The sequence below is a fragment of the Rhinolophus ferrumequinum genome, chromosome 8 (genome assembly GCF_004115265.2).
Source record: "Rhinolophus ferrumequinum isolate MPI-CBG mRhiFer1 chromosome 8, mRhiFer1_v1.p, whole genome shotgun sequence".
Lineage (NCBI taxonomy): Eukaryota > Metazoa > Chordata > Mammalia > Chiroptera > Rhinolophidae > Rhinolophus > Rhinolophus ferrumequinum.
In genome coordinates this window covers 18655189-18676000 of record NC_046291.1, presented here as the reverse complement: position 1 = coordinate 18676000, position 20812 = coordinate 18655189, and the positions used below count along the sequence as shown (strand labels likewise).

General features: G+C 39.2%; 1 protein-coding gene across 1 annotated transcript in view; it reads left to right on the top strand.

The window, feature by feature from the left end:
- Positions 1–20812, top strand: part of XRCC5 (X-ray repair cross complementing 5) — a 78175-nt gene that overhangs the window by 43002 nt on the left and 14361 nt on the right. The window lies entirely within an intron of this gene.

Below are 20812 nucleotides of genomic sequence, written 5' to 3'. Positions count from 1 at the left end.
TCATAATTCTTCTTCTACTCCTGAGGGTTTGAGCCCCTTTACAGTGGTCCCAGAAAGACCTGGCGGCTGCCCCAGATTTGATCCTTCTGAAATTGACCATGTCCTCACAGTTTTCTTATCAGATATCACCAAGAATCCATCTAGTTTCTAATATTACAACAGCTTCCAGGGATGGATAGAGGGTCTTGAACTGATATGCATACACTCAGTTGTGTTCAGGTTCCTATTCATTTACCCTTTAAAGAATGGCAACTGGCGCTTGCAGTCCTGTTCGTGTATCCAACCGTCCTCATTGTTGCTGCCCAGGGTCAGGCCTGTGTGAGCTGCCTGTATGTTTAGGTTAATGTGTGTGCAGAACTGTCCGCTTCCAACTTCTTGGCACTTTATGGGGGAAAATGGCTCCTGCATGCCTAGATCATGACACCTTTTTAGTTGAATTCTCTGTAGTGCCTGGCATGGGTCTAGGGCACCTAACCACTTAGAGTCTCAGAATCCTAGCACGATGCCTAGACCTGCTCTGCCGTTAACCAGCTGAGCTTGAGAGAGAGCATGGACTCTACCAGGTCCTGTGCACTCTTTTAGGCAGGGTGTGAGTATTTTGCTTTCAGATCGGAGAAGAGTTTTTTGCCCTGTTAAGAACTGCCATATTCTTAGCAGGAAAGCTTTTGAGTTTTAACACAAAACTACATCTGAATAGAAGAAGGAAATGTAAAAGTGACAGCTTTCTGGAAGGATTGGTGGAAACAGTACTTCAGAATTTCTCTTCTTCATGTAATGGATTGATCAGAGGAGACTTGCCCAGCATTGCACTATGCTGCTGTCTGTTTGGCTACTTACTCTAACTGTGTGTTGGGAAGGGAGCAGAAACACGCTGTGACAAGTCAGTGAACGCTATGGTCTATCATGATGATTGTGTTTTGGAAGAAAGATTGTGGCCGTCTTAGCTTTTGCTAAAATGTTGTAAGTTACTTCGGCCAAAGTCAAGGGTCGTCCCTTTGGAAGTGGTTGGTCTCCATGGCTGGTGTCGGCATGGTCCCTTCTGGGTCTAAGTAAGTCCAACATCGTCACCATTATAAAGGTGGCCGCTAGTTAGTTAGTGTCCACTGTGTTCAAGTCGTTGTACTGGCACTTTGCTGTATTCTTGGTCTCAGTTACCCCACACAGCAATCCTGCAGCACATGAGTAAGTAGAGAAATGTTAGAGCCTTAACAGCTGGTGGCAGAATGCGCTGAAAAAGAGAATTGTTTTAATTGGGAAAATACTTTGATACGTGCTTGGGTAGAGACGGCGTCTCTGTCCCCAGGCTTGGTTGTTAACCAATGCTGGGTTCAGAGCAGCAGGGAGTCACAGTGTCATAGAGGCAGATAAACCAGAGCCAGTCAGGAGAGGAGAGGAGAGGATGAAGAGAAAAGGCATAGAAGGTGAGAGGGAGAGGAAGTGAATGCGTTTTTGGAAGCGCACAGCATTCTATATGCTCCCAACTCATGACTGCAAATGTTCAGAGTCAGTAAAACTGGAATGCATGGTTTTATAGTGCTGCGTATGAGGAAACTGGTGAGGTGGCAGTGCTTTGGGTCTTGAATTACATTAGGCAGAGCGGAGAAAGCACCTGAGAGCACAGGAGACAGAGTCTGAAGAGATTATGAGAGTAAATTCCGGAGAATTTGCTCCTATCTTAGGAAAACCTAATGTTTCCCCTAGGCCATAGAATTGGAGATTTGAAGCAGTCTTGTGAAAATAACAAGGGCAGTGACCCCTAGATGGCATATAGGTTACAAAGAGCTATTATTATCTCCACTTTACAGGTGGAAAAACTGTAAAACTGGAAGATAAACTTCCCCAAAAATCACACAGGGATTCAAATCCATTTCTCTTTCAAATACTAGATGTTTTTCACTCAACCTTACTGTTTCTCTTAACCCTAATGCCCTCCTTTCCTACATTTTTTTTGTTTGTTTATTTAAATACTAATAAGGTCACGAATTTTAAACCTTGTACTTACAGACAGTACTTTTGATGAGTAGACCATCATTTTATGTTGGACGGGACTGAGTCCTGGTATATGGCTAGTGTTGCGATGGCAAATGTCCCTCTGAACCTCCATCTAGAACTTGGTCAGTCAAACGACTGGGTCACTTTCCAGTGACCTCACCAAAGCAGACTTTCTGCAGAGCTGTGGGAAAATGGGACTACCTGCTTCTTAGCAACTAGTTCTGTTTCATGGTCCTAACCTGGCTTCCTTTCTTATTTCAAGCTTCAGAAATTCTGTTTCCTCATTACTTTTCCTGCCTTTGTTCTTCTGCCTGGGTATCTCTTTCCAAGGCCCTTTGTGAGCCAAGACTCACTTCCCCTGCAAGCGCAAAGTACTCTGCTCTTTAAGCTGCCTCACTGGTACTGATCTTTATCCCTCCTGGAGATTTCTGCCTAGGGCAAGGGAGGGAGAAGTCCTTCTATTTTCTCCATCACATCTACTTTTTAAAATTCACTTGCCAAAAGCATGATCAGTAATAGATAGCTGGTAAAGATTGTTTTACCTCTAGGTCGAACTTGGCCCTTTCACCTTTTGCTATAAACTGAAAGAGGGTTGTAATTTCTTCTGTCTGGTGTAATAGTGTAGTCATACTGAGAGTATTGTGATCCTGTCCTCTTAACATCAGCAGTCTACAGTGGGCAGCTACACATTTTCTTCTGGTTTTTGGTATAAGGGATAATTTCTTGTCCTACCCTTATTGGCATAGAGGAGTAATACCGAACCTAGGAATGTGTTCTTTCTGGCTGCCGATGCTTCTGTAAGCTGTCTTTGATTCTCAGGTGCTCTTTTTCTGGCCCCTTTCCTCCTCCTTTCCTACCCACCCCACCATTCTGTCACTACAGTTTCACAATAGAAAAATTCCTGACCATGTCTATGTACATAATAATCATCTCACAAGTGTGAAAGTGTTGGTTCCCTTACACAGTATTCGTAAGTGCATGAGTGCCATCGTTGTGATGTGTGTTAGTTGTGGGTGTAGGCTATTGGAAGAGCCTGAATCCACAGAGTTCTCAGACACCCCTAAATCGAGGTTACCCCCTTATGTGAACACCCTCGTCCACCACCTGTTCAGCAGGGCTCCTAAGGAGGAACATGTGGATTTTGAATTCCTCGTCCCTTCCCTGCTTTTGCTTAGGAAGCATGCTAAAGTGGTCAAAAACTGGACAGCAAATTGGAGAAGGAAAAGCCACATGACTTCAATCCTCCAAATGGTTCCTACGTGATTGAGATATGTCTGAATTTATAGGTTCCCACCGAGTCTGAGATACTAGTACATAAAGTAACTTAAATGTAGTTAAGATGATTTCCCAGATTGTTGCAAATGTGTGGAAACACTGGATCAAATTCCATAGAGCCATCTTGGCCTCTTGTGGCTTCAACTTCTTCATTGGTGCCTACATTTCATTAGATGGCACAGCACTACCCTGAAGTTTACATTTTAATATAATAAAACTCATCAACCAGATAATTTAAATGAAATCATTGAAATGAAGACAAAAAAGTAATAAAAAAGATATGACATAGAAACCAAAGACCATCATACAGAACCACTTTAAAAGTATTTTCAGTTTTCAGCAATTCTCCCTAAAATGTTTCTATCTATTTTTGCTCAGCTTCTAAAATCCTTTCAAGAGTCTGTCAATCTGGGGAACAGATTATGTCTAATTACAGGATATGGCTCTGTCATGCGGGGTCTCAGCTCCCGCTCCCCACATAAGAACACAGGATATGGTGAGGCCAAAAAGGAGCACTAACGAAGCCATAGATAGGGGAGTCATACCACTATATTCTTGATGGTGGCTGGTCATGACACAGAAGCAAACATCTGCCAGTACCCCAACGAGGGGTCTTCTTGCACCCCCCGTCTCGCTGGCGGCCAGGCGAGACACAGGAAGTAGGAGCCACATGATCCGCAATCCGCCGTCCGCTTCTCTGCCAACCCTACTTGCTAGCAGCAATCTGCCCTTGCTAGCCTAGCCATGGCAGTTATATTAGTGGCTAAAGGCTAACCGGTAACAGCTGATGGCCAACTAGTCACAGCTGATGGCCATCTGCTGCCCGAGCCAGCACCTTTCCACGTGAGGCCGAGAGCCTGGAAACTGCTCTCTGGGACTCTGTCCGTACAGGCTTTTATAAAATGTAGCCTGGCTATCTGTAAGAAAAAGAGTCAACTGGTAGCATAAAAATACAACCCTGTTTGCTGTAGTTATGTTCTCAGCACTAAGACTTTTCCTAAGAGTGTTAGAGGAAGTCTGTGTGTGATACACTACGATGTTCCTGTTCTCTCCCAGTGGTTTTCTTATCCCAGGTCGTAAAGTTGCTTGCCTTAAACTTGTTGTGTATTTTGTCTCTTTTTATGTTAAGCATGGATATTTTTCCCTCTGGCTGAAAATGTGGAACTCACATGAATGTTTTCTCCATGTTCGAACAAGTAGAAAAGCAGAGTTTGTTCAGCCTTCATTTAACACAGTGACCAGTTGGCTTGCATAGATGACCCGTGCTAGAGTGCAACAAGGCAGGTGTTCACGATTGGCTCTGATGGCAAAATGAATGGGTGCTTCAGAGAAAGGGTACGTTATCCCGCTTGCTGTTGGAGTTCACCCTTGCAGTGATTGCTAACGAGAGATTTGTGAGGCAGGGAGTGGTTGAAGTGCTTCATCGTGGCAATTTCTCTTACTTATGGCTCTTTCTTTCTACCTCCTATGAATTCTACAGTTCGTCCTTGCATGGTAGGTCATCGTCATCCCGGGCATCGCACTGTTCTCTTGGAATCAGGCTGTCTTCAAGATTGCTTCTTAAGCGCAGCTGGTTGAGAAAGGAAACTGATGTCAGATTGTGCTGATGTGCACACTGCTTCAATCAATGACTTAAAGCGACTCTGTGTGGCAGGCAACAGAAGCTCTTAACCAATTAAGACGTTTAAGAAAGGATGTTTGGCTTTTGTTAAAATAGTCACTAATCAGCTGAAATGTGTGAAGCACAGCCCAGAAACAGCTAGGAGTCCCACTTAAATGCAATAAAAGTGTTTTGGTCCTCCCCTTTCAAATTGCAAGCCCAAGGCAAAAAATATGCTGACACAGAAAGAAGTGGCAAGTGTAATTTGATATGGTTAATCCTGTCTGTTATACATGTCTACATCAAACTCTGAAAAATGGGGTGCTTGTTTTCTTTGGCCAGAGAAGGGAAGGGACTTTGGATCAGATACAGAACACAGTTTAGCAGAGCTTGAGAATATTATCAGCACAGATGTCTTTGGACATCAGAGAAAAGTTAACTTTTTATTTTTATTTTATGTTTTGTGGTTCCTTATGGGCAGCTGGAGAAAAATCTTTAATTACTAGTTATGATTAAAGGCCCTGCTGTGAATGGAATTGTTCAGGCCTTCCCCCCAAATTCATATGTTAAGGCCCTAACCCCTAGTATTGGTATGTGGAGGTGGGGTCTTCAGAGAACATTAGGTTTAGATGAGGTCGTGAGGGTGGGGCCCTCATCATGGGATTAGTGCCCTTTGAGGAAGAGACACCAGAGTTTGAGCTCTCGCTTCCTTCTGTCTTCTTTCTCTCTCCTTTTTCTCTCTGCCATTTGAGAATACAGTGAGAAGGTGACTTTAAGCAAAGAAGAGAGCCCTCACCAAGAGTGCTAGACTCCAGAACTGTGATAAAATAAATTTCTGCTGTTACACCACCTAGTCCATGGTATTTTGTTATGGCAGCCTGAGCTGACTAATACAGGCCCATTTCCATTTCCGTTGTGAGATTAAACTGCTAAAATCCTGTGGTTTATCTCTTTCTGTCTTTCAGTGGTAATGAGATGCAACTGTGACAAACTCAAGATAGTCACTGTTGGCCAAGAGAGACAGGAGCCGTATCTAACTCCCTTTTGATAATTCCACTGCCCTTGGAATTTCGTAATGTTTCCTTAGGGCATTGATGATAAGATTTGCTATCTGAGCTTTAGCAGTTATTCTAAAGTAGAAACGTCAAGTGTCTCCCTTCTGTCCGTGGTAAATCTCCACAGATCTCTTAGCTAAATTGCACTTATTTATTGCCAATTTTTTAGTTTATTGAAATATAATTTTCTACTATTAAATGGATTCATTCTAAGTGCAATTCATTGAACTTTTGTAAATTTATAGAGTTGTACAGTCATCATCACAGTCCAGATAACGAATTTCTCCCTTACCCCCCAAAAGTTCCCCATGACCATTTGTAGTCTCTTCTTTTTTCCCAGCACCACCCCAAACAACCACTTTCTATTTCCACAGATTTGCGTTTTCTGGAAATTTCACTATAAATAGAGTCACTCAATATTCAGTCTTTTGCAGCTGGCTTTTTCACTTAGCATAATGTTTTTGAAACTTTTCCACGTAGCATGTGTTGATAATTGATTTCTTTTTATTGCTGAATAATAATCAATTTTATGGACATACCAAATTTTATTCATTCACCAGTTGATGAATATTTGGATTGTTTCCAGTGTTTAGCTATTACAAATAATGCTTCTATGAACTTTCGCATACAAGTCTTTATATGTTTTCATTGTACTTGGGTAAGAGTGGAATTGCTGAGCCATATGGAAAGTTTACATTTAACTTTTTAAGAAATAGCATTCTTTTCAAAAGTATTTTAACCATGTTACATTCCCACCAGCAGTGAATGAGGGTTCCAAATGATAACACTTGTGTTGTTAGTCTTTTCAATTATATCTGTTCTAGTGGCAATGTATTGGTATCTCATTGTGGTTTTAATTTGCAGTTCCTTAAAGATTAATGATGCTGACTATTTTTCATGTCCTTATTAGCCATATGTATATCTTCATTGCAGAAATGTCTGTTCAAATCTTTTGCCCTTTTTCTTGCCCATTTTTTGATTGGTATTATTGAAATGTAGAGAGTTTTGTCCTTTATCAGATATATGATGCAAATATTTTTTACAGTCTGTGATTTGTCTTTTTAATGGTGTCTTTTGATGTATGAAGTTCTTAATTTTGATTATCTAATTTTTTCTTTTATGGACTATCATTTTGTTGTTATATATAAGAAATCTTTGCCTAGGCCAAGTCACAAAGATTTTCTCCTATGTTTTCTTCTGAAAGTTTTAGGTCTATAATCCAGTTTTAGTTGATTTTTATAAATGGGTATGTGGTAAGTACCTAGATTCATTGTTTTTCATAGGAGTAGCCAATTGTCCCAGCACTGTTTGTGGAAAAGACTGTCCTTTTCCCATAGAATTGCTTTGGCACCTTGTTGAAAATAGTTGATTGTAAATGTAAGAATTTATGTCTATACTCTTCAATTCTATTACATTGATCTATGTCCTTCACTAATACATAATTTTGATTGCTTTAGTTTTATAGTAAGTTTTAAAATACTGTAGTATGTCTTCCAGTTTTATTCTTTTCTAAAATTGTTTGGCTAATCCTTTGCATTTCCATATACATTTTAGGGCCAACTCTTTACACAAAAAGCCAACTGGGATTTTGATAGGAATTACATTGAGTATATCGGATAATTAAGGGAGAATTTCTATTTTAATACTATTAAATTTTCTAATCTATGACCATAGAATATTATTCCATTTATTTAGGTCCTATTTACTTTCCATAGCTTTTAGTGCACAAGTCCTGCACTTTTGTTAATTTTTTGCCAAGTATTTGATTATTTTTAATGCTATCGTGAATAGAATTTTTTAGTTATTTTTTGGAATGTTTGTTTCTAGTATATAGAAATACTGATTTTTGTATGTTGATCTTATATCCTGCAACCTTATTAAACTTGTTTATTAGTTCTAATTGTTTTTATATAGTCCTTAGGGGTTTCTACATACAGGATTATATTGTCTGCAAATAAAGACAGTTTTACTTCTTTCTGACTTGTACACTTTGAATTTCTTTTTCTTGATTGTACTGGCTGGAACATCCAGTACAATGTTGAATAGAAGTGATGAGAGTGAACATCCTTGTTCCTGATCTGGGGAAAGCTTTTAGTCTTTCACCATTAGTTTGATATTAGTTCTAAGTTTTTCTCACATTCACTTTATCAGCTTGAAGAAAGCTTCCATTCCTACCGTGTTTCCCTGAAAATAAGACCTACCCAGGCAATCAGCTCTAATGCATCTTTTGAAGCAAAAATTAATATGAGACCCAGTCTTATTTTACTATAATTAAAATACTTACAGTAAAATAAGACCGGGTCTTATATAATATAAGACTGGGTCTTACATTAATTCTTGCTCCAAAAGATACATTAGAGCTGATTGTCCAGCTAGGTCTTATTTTCGGGGAAACATGGTAGTTGGTTGAGAGTTTTTGTTATGAATGGATGTTGAGTTTTGTCAGATGCATTTCCTATATCTATTGAGATGATCCATGTGGGTTTGATTCTTCTGTTAATATGCTATATTCATTGATTTTCAGTTGTTAAACCAGCTTTGCATGCAGAGATAAATTCCAGTCAATTGGTATAGAATCCTTTTTGTATATTCCTGAATTCATTTTGCTAACATTTTGTTAGGAATTTTGTGTATATGTTCATGAGGGATACCTTTCTGTAGTTTTCTTCTGGTGTCTTTGGCTTTGATACCAGGGATACACAGGTCTCATAGAATGAGTTAGAAAGTATTCTTTCTTCCTTTTCAGGATTAGCATTATTTCTTCTTTAAATATTTGGTAGAATTCGCTAGTGGAGCTTCCGGACTTGGATTCTTTGTGGGAAGCATTTAAATACTAATTCCATTATTTTACTTATTACACATTTAGTTAGACTGTCTATTAATGCTTGAGTCAGTTATAGTAATTTGTGTCTTTATAAGAATTTGTTCATTTCCCCTAAGTTGTCTAACTTGACGGCATAATAGTGTACATATTATTTTCCTTTATAATATTTTTAAGTTCTGTGGATTGAGTGATGTCCCCTCTTTATTGCTGATTTTAATAATTTGTATTTTACCTTTTTATTGGTCAGTCTAAGTAAAGTTTATAATCGTGTTAAACAAAATTTAACTTAGTAAATTTGAACCTCGAATTGGCTTTATTAATTTATTTCATGAATGAGGCAGCATCTCATCTAGCAAGCAGAGAGATACTCAGGGGTTATACAAAATAGAAGACCTTTATAGAAAGGAGGGTGGGATAAGGAAGTCATCAGCAAGAGAAAAATGAAAGTTCATTGGAGGAAAGAAAGAGTTCAAGTGACAACAGCTTTTTGTTGGCTGAGCTGTGGTGTTTCCATTGGCTGGGCTTGTTGCTAGGCAAAGGGAAAATCTTCCTCCTGCTGGAGTAGTAAAGTAGCTGTTTGGGAATGCGAAGTAGTCTCTTCTGTTGGAGTCCATGGTTGACCTGGAGTGGTAGGGTGTGAGAGCTCCCTCTATAGGTCTTCTCAACTCCCAGTTTTAGTTGAGGTTTCCTTTATTATAAATTTCATAGTGGATTTTTTTTTAAATCTTTTTAGAAGATCCCAACTTTTAGTTTTATTGATTTTTCTCTATTGTCCTTTTTTTTATTTCATTGATTGCTGCTCTAATTTTTATATGCCCTTCCTTTTGCTTGCTTTAGATTTAATTTGGTTTTCTTTTTCTAGTTTCTTAAGGTAGAAGCTTGATTATTGATATGAAACCTCATTTCTTTTCTAATAAAGCTATACATTTCCCTCTAGCCAGTTCTTTAGCTGCACACCATAAATTGTGATATTGTGATATGTTGTATTTTCATTCAATTCAGATAACTTTCTAATTTCTTTTGTGATTACTTCTTTGACCCTTGGATTATTTAGAAGTATGTTGTTTAATTTCTAAATATTGGAGATTTCCCAAATTTCTTTCTGTTATTGATTTTTAATTTCATTCTGTTGTGATTAGAGAACATATTTTGAATGGCTTCAACCCTTTTAAATTTATTGAGACTTGTTTTATGGCTTAGCATATAGTCTCTTTTGACAAATGTTCCATATGCCCTTTAAAAGAATGTGTATTCTGTTGTTGTTCGGTGAAGGGCTCTGTAAATGTCAGTTGTGTCAGTTAGGATGATAGTTTGTTCAAATCTGTATCTTTGTTAATTTTCTAATTGTTCTCCATGATGTTTTGAGTTTTGAAATTTATTCATCTTGAGATCTTGTGGGCTAGTGAGACCTTTATAATTTTTGCCTCACCTAGCTAACAAAAATCTAGGGACCCAAGTGATTTTCTACAGAGTACCAATAAAGAAAATATGGTCAGTTCAGATAGTAAATGTACTTTAAGTAAAGGTCTTCAGGTATGGGAGTTAAAAAAAAATACTAGGTACATGTATTGCAAGATTATGTTTATGTTTCAGAATCCTCTGCTTCATGGGAGGAATTCATTTACAATAGTACAGAAAAAATTCTGTAGATTTCAGGAACTTGTTAGAGCACAAAGATGATTAGTTGTGAGTAATGAAAGCCAATTTACATTTTAGTGACAACAGGTATTTTAGTATATTAAGTCTTGGGTAATGTTTATAGATTTGGAAAATTTATAGGTTCATTATTCCTTCATTTCATTTGTTTCTTTTTTGGTGCCATTTTTCAAAGTTTATTTTGTTTGATTCATTATTTGTCTAATACACATAGAAGAAGATACGTGAAATAACTGAGGTTGGATTATCCCATAATTTAATTGTCTCCATTTTTAATTACTCCATAGATACCTGCATGCATATAGTCATGATGATGTTGGAGATGCTATCTCATTTACACACACTTGCACACATCTCTTAACATAGCTTGTTACTTTTTGTCTATGTATTTCCCCTTCCGTAGAGCCATTCCAGGCTTTCTACAATCTAGTCCCACCCTGCCATTCCAGACCCATTTTCTGCAGGTCCGCTTGGTGATCCCTGTACTCAAACTTTATTTTAACCATTTTCATCTCTGTAAAATGAAGTGCAGGGTGGTGATAAAAAATTCTAAACTGTCTATTTTCCTTGGTGATAACCAATATGAATATGCAGTGTATGGGTTAAATGGAAGGAACACAAAATGACATCTTTATTCCATAAAGTTGTAAACCAGTGAGACCTAGTCCATTTATTCATCCACTCAGCAAATGGCTAGCATCCTACTATGTGCTAATCATTGTGGCAAGACACAGACGGTAAACAAGAAAATATGTGTCTAATGGTGATAAGCACTTGTGTTGGTTTCCTAGGGCTGCTGTAACAAAGTACCACAAACTGTCTTACAACAACAGAAGTGTATTTTCTCATAGTTTTGGAGGCTAGGAGTCCAAAATCAAGGTATCAGTAGGGTTGGTTCCATCTGAGGACTCTGAGGGGAAATCTGTTCTATGCCTCTTTCTTAGCTGTCGGTGACAGCTGGCAGTCCTTGGTATTCCTTGGCTTGTAGATGCATCAGTTCAGTCTTTGCCACCATCATTACATGGAATTCTCTCTCTGTGTCTGTGTCCAAATTTACCTCTTCTGTAAGGACACCAGTCACAGGGAATTAGGGCCCACCCTTATGACCTCATCTTAATTTGATTACATCTGCAAGGGCCCTATTTCCAAATAAGCTCACATTCTGAGGTTCTGGAAAAGACATGAATTTGGGGGAACACTATTCAATTGTGACAGCAGTGTAGAAAACAGTAAAACAGGATGGTGGGATGCTGAATGCTGGGTGACATGGGCTTGTGATTCTATGTAGAGGATCAAGGAATGCTCACTTTTGGGGTGTCATACAGAGAGCATTGAGGAAAGTGAAGGAGAGAGACTGGTGGACTTCTCTGGGGAGAGGTTTGCAGGCAGAGGAAGCAGCATGTTCCTCTGAAGCAGGACTGTTCGGCTTTGTCCAGAAGCATCAGGGAAGCATCCGTTTTGCTGGAGGAAAGAAGAAGATGAGATCAGAGAGGCAGCTGCGGCACGTAACACGTGGGGCCTCCCAGACCTTTGCTTTTATCCTGAGAGAAATGGGAAACCACTGGAGAATTCTAAGTGGAGGATGGTGTGACTAACGTATGTTTTATAAGGTGCTCTGGCTGCTGTGTTGAGAATGAGTGAGGCTGAAGGAGGCAGGTAAGGGAGAAGTCTACTATAGTAATCCAAGTGAGAGAGGTAGTATTGGAGGTAGAGTGAAAAGAGTTCACATTCTTGATAGGTTTTAAAAGGAGAATTGGCAGGTTTTGCTGCTGATTCGAATGTAGGGTGTGAGAAAAAGAAACAAGTCAAGGATGACTCCCAAGTTTTTTGGCCTAAGCAACTGGAAGGAACTGCTATTTACTCGGAAGAAAAAGACATAGTGAGTTGGTTCTACAGGAAAACCATCTGGGTTATAAATATAAATCTAGGCGAAGTCACCATACAGATGTGCTATAAAAATATGAGACTGGATGACATCCTTGACTGGGGAAGACGTGTGCGGTCAAGGGCACAGATAGAAGGGGTAACTTAGATAGATGTGCAGACAGTTCATCCAAAGCAATAAGACAGAAGTAAGAGAGTGGGGTACAGATGCAGGTGGGTGACCAGTTTGAAGAAGAATTCAGGGAGGAGGTTGGTATAACCGAGCCATAAAAAAGGCTGGATAGGAGAGGGCCCAAAGAAGCCTGTCCCAAGTAAGGCAACAGCTTCAGTGATGGGGTGTCCTGGTGCTGTGGGTGCTAATAGGACTCTCCCCAGAAATAAGAGATTTTTGTTGCCGTTCTTGTTTTAGCCCCTTGAGTTTATTATCGATGAGCTTTTGTGACCACTTTGTACCTGGTTCTAATTTCTCTTCTAATTTCTAATCATTTTCTGGATGTATCTCTTCCTTTCCATCCTAACTACCCCTATTCTAATTCAGGCTTTCCTTGTTTCACCATTAGACAGTCATGGCATTCTCTATTAATTATCCTGAGTTCTCGTTCAACTCATCCTATGTGATAGTACAGATTAAGCTTCGTACAGCACAGATTTGATTATAGGTCAGCCCTTCTTAATTTTTCCCCGTCTCTGAAATTAGTGCACCATTCCAGGCTTTCTACAATCTAGTCCCACCCTGCCATTCCAGACCCATTTTCTACAGGTCCGCTTGGTGATCCCTGTACTCGAACTAAGCTATATTCCTGCTAATACCCTTATGACATTGCTGTCCTGTCTCTATATGTTTGCTCATGATATTCCTTCTACAGAGCATGTCCATTCTTTTTTCTCACCCGCAAATCCCATTCTAAAGAGATGCTTGTGATTTTAGAGCCAGTATGTCCTGGGATACCAGTGCCCACTAGTTTTTATTGTAGTATGATTCATCACCAAAGATGCTGCTGCCACTCTGCCATCAGTGAGACAAATAACCTCCATCTGTTATGTTCTCTGGGTACTTCCAGCTATTAGTAATTTCTTTTTTTGTTTCCATTGTTGACTTTAACACAGCAGTGCTTAGGAATAATAACAATTGGAATTTTTGAATTACAGCAGAATTAATTCTCAGGTTCTTTAGATCAATTCACAAATTTTAGCCCCATCAAAGAATTAGAGAAAAATAATATGTCTATATTTTGAGCTCTACAATATTATACAATATTCTTCACAAAATCAGAAAAAAATAGAGGGGGGGGTATAAAAGAAGGATCTGAGGGGTCCTCAAGGAAAGGTACCATATAAACACAGGGTGTCATTATTTATCAATTTTTAGAAAGATTTACAGCATGAAATACGGGTGTTTTAAAATTTCTGGTACTTGCTTTTTCCTTTAAAGAATGACTCAAATTTTTGAGGCATCATAAAACGTCATTGTGTGCTGCCTCCCGCTCCTCCATTGTCCACAAAAGCACGTTCAACCAATAGCCTCTTGCTTCTCTCCTTGGTGAGGCATCTGACTCAGCACTCACTGTGTCTCTTCAACTAATACGTGAATTGCACTTCCATTCAATTACCAACTCGTAATTGGATCCCATTGCCAGACTGGTCTCCTGTTCAGAGTGTTTCCTCTTTGCGGCACAGTTACTATGGCTGCTTGGTTCCTTCTGCTCACTTCCTGCATTTGTTTGATGACATCCACTCAGGTACTGAAGCTAGACAGATACTGTAAAATTGTTACAGGACCAGACACTGTCATTTTGCATTCTGCCTCCTTCCTACTGCCCATCTAGAATGGGATCAAGTCAGGTAGGAAGGTTCTTAATTTTTCTATATCACTTTTATTTTACTGAGCTTCACCACGTTTTAGAATTCTAGGACCTTAGAAAATTGTGGAGACTCTCTCTCCTTTCTACCCCCTGCCTCCATCCCCAGCACATACTTCCAAGCATATGGCATACACGTTGTATAAACAAGCCAAAGAAATCACTTTATCATTTGATGAGGTCTTCCTTTAGTTTCTTTCTTATGTTAGCATCACATCCAAATTTTGTACTTTAAGTGCATTCATTCTGGAATTGGGGAAATTAGTTACACTAAATTACAGTGGATGTTCTTTGGTCTTTAGTTAACCTCTGTATTTCCTGTAAATATTAATTGATAACCTTAAGTTTTTGTGGGACATGTTCAGTGGATCTTGATCATTAAATGGAATGTTTTTAATAAAAGATTCAAGACCTTAGAATGCCATGGAACACACCCATTAACCAGGAAACTTAAAATTTTTCAGCTGACTCGGGAACAGATCTCTGGTCTTCACACCCAAATAATTTAAGATGAGAAATATTATTCATCCAGAATGAGAAAGACTTGTCGTAATGTTCTGTTACATAAATTGAGCTGACAACCAATGAGCTAACTGGACACCATTTTTCTAATTTCTCAATTGCTTGCACTGTCACCTTTTTTCAAGAGTGAGCTAAGACCAGGAGACCTTCAATATCATTCTTCCTGTGGCTACGAAGTAGGACTCACAGTTAGCGCCAATAAAAACAAAAATAAAACAGAGAGAGAGCTCATAGTCTGCAGGAATAGATTCCAACAATAAAGACTTTGCATTTACTCTGCTCCTTGTGCCTGGGGTTTTAATTTAACACATCAATGAAAAGGCTGCATTAAATGGGGGGGAAACACTCAGCAGGACTTACTTTTATTAGTGCAATTTGTAAGAAATTACTGCATTTAATGAGAAAATCGTTAAGCATGAAAAAAATGGGCTGTTATTGAACTTGTGGAGTTTAAATGGTGAGGTTAAAGTTTTTTAGTTATTGGTAAGAAAAATAATAGTAGTAATAATAATAATAAACTAGGGCTATATCTGTACGGTTGAGGTGGTCAGCACTTTATATACCTTAGTTCAATTTTCTGCCACTGGTCATGCATAATATTGTCTGTGCTGTTCTCTACATGGTATCCACTGACTTCCTAAAAGGGAGGCAGTCTGCTAGGTGAGGAAGTCTGGGACAGAGTCTAGTGTAACGGTTTCTAATAGGAGGCAGGACAGGGAAGGCACAAAGAGCAGGTCAGAGCCGTCCTGTTTCTACTTCACAGGCCAGCTGCTTCCAAATAAAACATTGCAATATCCTTTTCGGGTTCATAAAGCTTATACTTTTTTCCCAGTTCTCAGTTTCTTTTGTTGGCCACCCAGTGATTTGTTTTTCCCCAGTAAAACTGTTTCATTAAAGACTGCATAACTATAAACGATACCAGGCCAAGAAGCACCAACATTCAGGGTAAATTCTTCCTGGGGTCTTAGATCCAAACTCTTTTGGAAGTGGAAGCAGAAAGGGTACTTACGAAGTAAATCAGCATATCTTTGTCACTTAGAGGAAAAATATTTAGGATACCTTCTTTTTGTACTTCAATTTTCAGAAGTACATTTGGCTTTTGCAAGGACATGCAGTCCATGGGAAGAGTTCAGTCACTTCCGGTTCCTTGGTTTACATCATGCTCTCTGTGTGTCATCATGTTAAACCTGAAGGAAAGGGAACTGGGTGGAGCTCTGGAGATGTTTCAAGTAGAAGTGAAAATCATATTTTTTACATAAGTCTGTTTTTGTAGAAGTACAGCTTTTTAAAAAAAATGGGAAAAGCTTTAAATATGCTTGTGAAACTTTTCAATAACTTTTAATTGAATTTCATTGTATCCTACTTCACTGGAAAGAAAAAAAACTACCTTGTATCTTCCCTTATTATTTAAAGACTATCTTGTTAATTTCTACCTCCTGGAATTACCTGGTGCATAAAATGGGGCACCCACCTCCGTGGGTTTATAATCACACATTATGCTGGTGGCCCTTAGATGAGCTCCTCAGCCTCTCCTGATGCACTGGATCTGGGGAAGGGTGGGGGCAGAGCTGGCTCCTCCAGGGTACATTTCCCAGGCTGCCAAGTCTACTGGCTTCCTACCCGGTTTAGCCAATGGGAGACCCTACTGGGAAGTAAGGAGGGAGGGAAAAGCCAGGGTATATCTCTTTGTGCCTTAATTTGCTGGGCACCATCTCCAGTCCTCCATGGTTTCCACTCCCATAGGACCAGGCCCCTGAGCTCTACATACACCCCCCTCTCCTCTCCTCTCCCCTACCTTCCCTTCCCCTCCTCTTCCATCCCCTCCCCTCCCCTCCCCTCCTTTTCTTTTCCACACACTCTGGGGTTGCTGAGGGCTTCTTGCTAGTCCTCATCTCTGGGTTACAGCACCGTTCTCAGTTACCATTACATCTCTTCACCACCTGTGACAATTGCCTCTTACATTTTCTGGGTTCAATATTCAGTGATTTCTGTTCTTCTGGCTGGGCCCTGACTGATATACACACAACGGCCAATTTATATCCTATCATAAGGAGACATAAGGAAGCCTGTTTGTGATCCGTTTCTGTTTCAGTTGCCTATATTATTAATAAAACACAGACTCATTTTCTTACCAGGCAGATGTTAAAGTTTCTAGCTTAAAACTGCGATTGTAATTTGTATGTAGATTTAATTAGTGGTAGACGACTACTTACTTAGAGTTTAATTTGCTGATAGATACTATTCCTTTTTCATTCTCTTAATGACTGACCTGAGCATATACTTATTTAAGTGCTTGATTTTTATTATCAGTTTTTAATTTTGTTTTATAAAGATGCCATTGTCATTAGCTATGTAAATCTGTTCTTCTTAACATTTAAAAATGATTTAACTGCTGACATCTGCAAAATGTGCCCATCTTCAATAAGCAAAATTCACATGAGGCATTGAGATAATGACAGGAATTAAACTGGGAAGCATCCTGAATGATGCCTGAGTTCAGCAAAATCATTGGAGATGGCTTTCCAGTCTTTTATATATAGTGAGTGGCTGACGAGTGAACCTACTGCTTTTGGCTCTGTCCAATGGAGGGAAGAAACCCACAATAAGTGACTTCCTCTCTCTTTGTTAGAAACATCTTTGCAGAGAACAGAGGTGGAAAGGAAATGTAAAGTCAGAGACAGAAGCACATGGCCCAGGAGTTTTGGCCATGTGATGGTGCAGCAAGAAGGGAGGTGATTCATTTTGTGGGGCTTTCGATGGCACTGAATGTGTTCTCTAGAGGGGGAGAACATACATTTCGGATTAAAGAAGAAAAATGCCATTTTCCTCCTACATAACACTTCTGAATGTGGATAACATTTTAATATAACACTACAGTATTATTGTTTGGAGACTAATTTTGTGTATCAACAGTCTGTACCCATGTAAGATGCTGGCTTAATACATAACACTCATATTTAAAACCTCAAAATCCAGAACATTTTTGAAATCCAGAACAGACGTTTTGATTTTGAAGGCTCCTTGAGATAAACGATGGCCCTTGCCTGACTTAGTATCCTAAGATGGATGGTCTTTCCAGTGGCCTTTTTTTATATTAGCTACTAATGAGTATTATTGAGCCTTTGACCAATTCTGAAAAGCATTTTGGTGAATTATAATTTGGGCTGTGATTTACTGAGTATGAAGACTGACAGGCCATTCCTTAGCCCTATAATTGACACAGAAACAGAGAAAAGCACCCCAATGACCAGCATTTCCTTTATGTGGGCCAGGGAGAAAGGGGAGGCAAAAGCATCATCTAGCCAAAAAAATACATATATTATTTTTGTCAGCCATTTTTGCATTTTACTTTTATTAAAAGTGTCAGGGAAATAGGAAGTGCCACCAGACTTGGGAAGGGAAGTCTCCTGTCCACATCCCATTCTGATACTCAGTATATTAAAGTGTCATCCATCACAGTTATTTGCTAGTGTTAAATGGTTCATTACAGTCAGTGAACCACAAAGTAGTCTAGGTAGAGGGACAGAATTCAGAATTGTGAGCCAAATGCACAGACCGTGTAACTGATTATTCCTAGAAGGGCAGAATCTGGTTCTTTGTATTCATTGGATTTGTTGGAAGTTTGGATATGTTTATATACCAGTGTTCCTGAACCTTCTGGAGGAAAGGATGGGATGGGACAATCTGACATGTAAATAAGAAAACTAAATCCAGATGGGCCCACAAATACATAAGGACTTCATTCTTAAATGGAAACTGGATATTGACACTCCTACTTCCTTTTCTTTGAACCCCTTCCTTTCCGTATCGTTACTGCCAATGGATTGTTGGCTTTTGCATTTGCTTTATGTTAGTGCCTTGACTATTTTTCTCTGTAAGATGGCAACTGTGTGTTTGTGTATATGTGTGTGTTCTATCTCACTTCAAGAAAAAATGGGTCAGAAAGCTGTGTTTTAGCAAAGCAGTTCAGTACCTGTTTAGTTGTTACATGGGCTCCTGAGTCTAAGGACTCCCTAAGCTTCAATCCTTAATGCCTTGTCCTCTTTTTTTAATCCTGTTCCTTGCAGTCTTTAGGTACTAATAACATGTAATACTTTATGACACAGTAGACAATTCTCCTCTTCAGATCATCTCTTCTCGGTATCTGTGATACCATATCCTTCTGATTTTCATCCATCTCCCTGACCATCCCTTCTTAGCCTCCTTCATCAGCTCTTTCCTCTGTCCAGTTTCTAAATGTTGAGGTCTCTTAAAGATTTGGTCTTGAATCCTTTTTTTCCCACACTTTCTAGGGAACCAAGCTCTATCCCTCCTCAGGACTCTCACACATACTGTTCTTTCTTCTTGGTGCTCCCTTCCCTCCCACTTCTTCATATCTAATCCTTCCTTCTCCTTTTTTCCTGGACTTAGTTCCATGGACTCCATACACTGGACCATTTGCTTTTCTTCTTAACATACCCTGTGCTTTCCCACCTCTCTTCTTCCTGCTTTCGCCCATTCTGTTTTCCGCTGTATGATGACCAAATTCTATTTTTCATTGCCCAGGTAGAAAGCCATGTTAATTCAAGAAGATTTCTTATAACCACAGATTTTTAAAAATTCAGATCAGTTGCTATATTTCCATAACGCTAATAGCAGTCTTCACATTTACTTCCTGTTATTACTTTTTATGTATGTGTTATATCCTCTATTAGACTGTGAACTCCTCATAGGCAAGGATCTTATCTTCAACTTAATGGAATCTTCCACAGAACATACCATAGTGTATTATACATAGCACTTACACAGTACATACATACCAGGTTAAATTAATGAAAATGATTGCTGAATCAAGCATACAGGAATATTTTACATTATAGCATGCTAAGATTCCTCATTCTCATTCAAAAGAAATGAGAAACTTGGGATCTCTGGGATTACTGCCATTGGCCTGTAAAAGTTCTTATTTGTGCCCAGATATATAACTCTGAATGAACTTTATATCAAACTATCTGAAAAACGAGGCTACTGTAAGTGGTACGGGAAATACCAAACATTTCTGTTACTTCTCCTTTCCAAGCTGAAAAAAGGAGATAGCTTCTATTGCATTGAATTTCTGTTGATGGTTTTCTGCTCTGCCTGCTAATCAGGGTTGTATTATTTACCTTTTAAAAGGACCCGTCGGAACATTCTTCCTGTCCTTTGAATTGCTGTTGGATGTTAATTCACTGCTGCAGGATACATTGGTAAAGATTTCTGAAATTGCAGGGAAGTGTTTCTTGAATCCCTCAAGTTTGTGAAGCACTTTGTTATAATGGAGATCATAATCTCCTAGGTGGTAGGAGACGAAATGGTTACTGAGAATATTTTCTCTTGCTGCAAAATTATATTAGAAAATACTTGGTCCAGTTTTTCAATCCTTTCCACAGGCTGCAAGATCCTTAGGAAATAAGATGGTGGCGCGGAGTGTGATGTCTTTCGTCAGGCATTGAGCAGTGCTCAGGTCACTGTGATTCACTTAGTGGCCTCTCTCTATAGGCGAGCCTTGAAAATAGTTTTTGTAAAAGAAAAGAAAATCGTTTTCGTTAGTATTGTGCACACACACACATGACTGTTAGGCTGCTCAGCTGAGGCCATGGTTCTGGCAAACAGGCCGTCGTAGGATTTCTTGACCATGCAGCATAGATGCCGAGCTGCCAACTAGTGAGTGGTTTCAGGGGACAAGCGACAGCGAGTGAAACTCCAGGTTGTGAAGGTGCCTCTCTCCTTGGTTTGTTCTTCTACACAGGTCACAAGGTTCAATTTGGTCTGCTCCGCAACTTAAGTTCCCTGATGACTTGCTGTTCCTGTTTTCCTCTACTTTTCTTCCTAATGAAGTATTGTTTGTTTGTTTGTTTGTGACGCAGCCTCAAATTGCAGTCCACCTTGGAAATGACAGTATTATTAATGTGCTTCCTTTTTCTGTAGCATTTTTTATATTGCTGGCTGGCAGTTATTGTTTATTAAGTATTAATGGCTTTGGAGAGTGCTGAGCAGCAGAGAGAATATATGGGTTCAGCCGAGGGCAGACGATATGTAGCAATGGCTTCCCATTCTAAAGGGATATTAAATTAAAACAAGGCTGCTCTTTTCTAATTTGATTAGTGGAACATGGGGTGTCTCTGGC